The following is a 3,743-nucleotide window of genomic DNA, read 5'->3' on the forward strand; positions in this document are numbered from 1 at the left end:
ATATCGATCACGACCGAGACAAACCGATATCTGATATTAACTACGTTGGTTTGCATACCAACTGACCATGTATTCGGGATGAGATATCGTCCCAACGAATTTTGGAGGTATGAGTTTGCATACCTAACAAAATGCAAAGAAAAAAACAACCCTGACAAAAACTCGTGCGCGCGCGCATATCATATCTCCACCGTTAGAATCGTAAACCCCAAACCCTAATTTGTGAAACCCTATTTTGGGTCTCCTTTCTCTATAAGAACACCTCTAACGGCGCCTTGAAAAATATGCATCCCCATCAACTGAGATGCAGAAAATTCAATCTCTATTCTCAACATCCTCCAAGGAGCAGAAGTTTCTGGTGAGGAAACCCTAGGTAAACTTTCGTTAAGTTTGTTGAATCTCGTTTTTGTGTGAACTTTTGGAACGTGATGATCACTAATTGTCGCCCCAGTCTTACAAGCATGTAATGCTTAATGGTGATTGACTATTGTTATCGATCTGATTCCATATTTTTCATACTTTTTGATAAGAAGACCAATTTATTTGTTGATTTTAGTTATTAGATCTGTAAAGGCGATAGAGAAGTGAAGATTTGTAACCCATTTTACTTCTGTAAAACAGGATGATGATCATTTTACATGCACTACCATCTGATCTCTATAGCCTATCAGATTAGTCCGTTTTTTTTATGGTTTCAAGTTTCCTTGGGGTTCTTTTTTGTTCTAATAGATTTTTTATTTTTTAAAAATTTAATACTTCAAATTTCTAGTTCGTGATTTGTACAATCAGTGATGAATTATTGTCCTATTTCCTGAGATATCAGTGATTATTAAACAAATATCACCATCTTTCGACTGAGGTTGTACATCTCTAGCTATTTTGTTTAGTTGATTTTTATTTCTCTAATGGATTTTGTTGCCTGAGGTATCTGATGCTCTGACTAATTATAGCTGGGTGTCTCGTTTTGATGGCAAAAATTGAGAAAGATTAAACAGGTCTTGCGACACGGGGGATTCAAAAAATTGTCGTCCACTTGTTACTAAATCCCTGCTTACATTATAACGCAATTCACTAATGTATTTAGTTTTTGCATCTTCCAATTTTACCTTTTATAACCGAGCAAAATGATGAGATTATGTATCTGAAATTTGTGTTGAATCATCTATAAACCTAATGGTCTTCAAAGTTCTCTGATTGCTCTTTACATCCATCATCATATAATGATTGGATTTTGAAGATATGTCCTTTTCTTTGTGAAAAACATATGCAAGTTACAGTTGGTATCATGATCTTGTGTAGCTGATTTCTGCTTTGTTTTCTGAGTGTTCTATGCCTGAGGTATCTGATGCTTAGACTAATTATAGCTGGGTGTCTCGTTTAGATGGCAGAAATTGAGTAACATTAAACAGGTCTTGCGACACAAGGGATTCAAAAAATGTTATCTACTTGTTACTTAATCCCTGCTTACATTTTCATGCTTATGATATTTTATGCTGATTGACTAGTCTGATACAAAATTAAACATAAACTACTTTTCCTTTTTCCATGGAAGATATTTTACAATTTTTTATATTGTTTCACATATTTTTGTTACAGACATAAATTGATGCTGTGTTATGGTTTTGAGAGAAATGAAGATTTGTTACCCATCTCATCTGTATAAAGATGATGACTATTTAACATGCACTACCATCTGATCTCTCTTATTACATTTGAACTTTTTTTCCACAGGAGGAATTTTGCGGATTATGAAGATTTGTTACCCATCTCATCTGTAGAAGATGATGACTATTTAACATGCACTACTATCTGATCTCTCTTATTACATTTGAACTTTTTCTCCGGACTAGAGTTATTTTTGCTCTATACATCGTTATTTTTGCAATTTCTAAGTTTCAATGATAGGGAAGTGTAATATGATTTATCAGTTTTTATAAAAAAAAATCGCATGCTGTCATTTTGATATTTAGATTAACATTGGTTTTTCTTGAAATAATGGCTAGCGGTGATGACACTATTGTGGACTAGAGTTTCTGATTGGGGCTCTTCACCCTAGTTTGACGACAAACCCTTGGCTGTCTGAGCGCTATTATTTTCATGTAGTTTTTGTTTAATTGTGAAAAATTGCACCCATTACCAATTCGGGAAGATTGACATTGGTTCTTCTTGAGATAATGGCTTGGGTTGCGATATCTAATCTGTGGCCATTCTGATTCATGTGTTTTCAGTACCATGTTATCCGGGAAACTCCACATACATTTTATAGACCATTTTGATTTGTAGAATGTGGTTTTCTTTTGCAGCTCAACAGTTAACCATTTTTCTTTGAAGAAACATTTCCAAAAACCTTGGCAGTCAGCTTGTTATGGGACGTAGTTTAGGCTTTAAATTTTATGCCTTCATTGTACACGATCAAATGTATCACAATTTAATGAATTGAAATCTTAACTATAAATATTAATCTTACGAGTTGTACATTCTGTAATCTTTTTATCCTCAGTCTAGTATGGATTGAGTCGTGCTGTCACGTGCGTTCGCGACCGTCAGATATGCTATCTTTGAGATTCATAGATACAGATCCTGATAACGTAATTTTATTATTTTCAATGATCAATGATTTTATCTTTTCTTCAAGCTCCTGTGTTTTATAATTTATGTCTCAAGAACACTTGTAATCCCATTTGTTTTGCACAACATATATTGTTACGGCAAATGAAGGTCATCTATAACAAGTGATACTGAGGTAGGATACTGTTGGATTGCTTGTGGGAATTACACAAAAATTAAATAGATGGTTGATTTTGGAGTGGTCAGAGAGCTTGCAGGAATATGATTATAGGTATAGCCATTTGGGGATCTTTGAAGAAATTCTAGTGGAGATTTGTTTCATGTAGGACAATCCCATGAGTGACATAAGTCCATCAAGAGATTGATGCAAGAACTGTGATGGAAATTAAATTGGCAAAAGAATTCATCAATGGAGATGGAAGGAGATGGATGCACGGAGATTAACACGATATCACAATCAAAGTGCAACTTATCTGTATTAAATATGTTTTTTTTTTATTATTATAAGCAAAGGCCTTTAAAAAGGCTAATGGTCCTCCTCAACTGTTGGAAGGATCCAAACAGGGGTTTAGACCAGTACATGGAAGAATTGTTTCCTTTTCCCCATTGAGCAAGCTCATGAGCTACAGAATTACAACTTCTAGGCTAACAACTAAAGATACAAGCAGATAATTTGGAAGAAAAAAAGAGAATGTCTTTAAAGATAGCATCCGTCCTAGAGTCTCCATCGAAATTCCCAGCTGAAAATTGATAGATGAGAGCTTTAGCATCACTTTCTACAATGATGTGAGAGAGATGTTGTTCCACAGCTTTCTTCATAACTGTCCATATGGCCCTTGCTTCAGCTTCTTCAGCAGAGTGAACATCAAAGACTAAGGAGGCACAAAAGGTTGCTTTTCTTGAGAAATCACGCATCACATACCCTGCACCATTAGCTCCAAAGATATCATCAAAGGCACCATCAGTATTGCATTTAATCCAACCAAAAGAAGGAGGCATCCATTTATCACAAGTACTGACATGTATGGTGGAGGGAGTAGTCAAACTAGGATTTCTAGAAATCCTAGTAAGGAGCATAACTCTAGCTATATTTAAGACAACAGTGAAGTTTTCTCTAATGCCTTGGAAAATGAAGTTGTTTCTACTGGTCCAAAGAGACCATAAGATAGTCACAA

At 35.1% G+C, this 3,743-nt stretch overlaps 1 long non-coding RNA gene and 7 other non-coding genes across 8 annotated transcripts; all 8 read left to right on the forward strand.

Moving 5' to 3' along the window:
* The first annotated feature begins 236 nt into the window (after positions 1-236).
* Positions 237-2,485, forward strand: LOC113314282. Its single transcript, XR_003342350.1, has 2 exons — positions 237-373; positions 1,732-2,485. It is a non-coding gene; the product is annotated as an uncharacterized LOC113314282 (long non-coding RNA).
* On the forward strand, positions 422-505 carry LOC113314661. The gene has a single exon (XR_003342542.1). It is a non-coding gene; the product is annotated as a small nucleolar RNA U31b (small nucleolar RNA).
* On the forward strand, positions 578-660 carry LOC113314595. The gene has a single exon (XR_003342479.1). It is a non-coding gene; the product is annotated as a small nucleolar RNA Z195/SNORD33/SNORD32 family (small nucleolar RNA).
* LOC113314597 lies at positions 781-865 on the forward strand. Its single transcript, XR_003342481.1, has one exon. It is a non-coding gene; the product is annotated as a small nucleolar RNA Z196/R39/R59 family (small nucleolar RNA).
* LOC113314619 lies at positions 1,119-1,199 on the forward strand. Its single transcript, XR_003342499.1, has one exon. It is a non-coding gene; the product is annotated as a small nucleolar RNA R160 (small nucleolar RNA).
* LOC113314596 lies at positions 1,625-1,703 on the forward strand. The gene has a single exon (XR_003342480.1). It is a non-coding gene; the product is annotated as a small nucleolar RNA Z195/SNORD33/SNORD32 family (small nucleolar RNA).
* Positions 1,997-2,089, forward strand: LOC113314633. Its single transcript, XR_003342513.1, has one exon. It is a non-coding gene; the product is annotated as a small nucleolar RNA Z157/R69/R10 (small nucleolar RNA).
* LOC113314656 lies at positions 2,136-2,261 on the forward strand. The gene has a single exon (XR_003342537.1). It is a non-coding gene; the product is annotated as a small nucleolar RNA snoR80 (small nucleolar RNA).
* Positions 2,486-3,743: the final 1,258 nt, after the last annotated feature.

This window comes from Papaver somniferum, chromosome 9 (genome assembly GCF_003573695.1).
Source record: "Papaver somniferum cultivar HN1 chromosome 9, ASM357369v1, whole genome shotgun sequence".
In the NCBI taxonomy this organism is placed as follows: domain Eukaryota; kingdom Viridiplantae; phylum Streptophyta; class Magnoliopsida; order Ranunculales; family Papaveraceae; genus Papaver; species Papaver somniferum.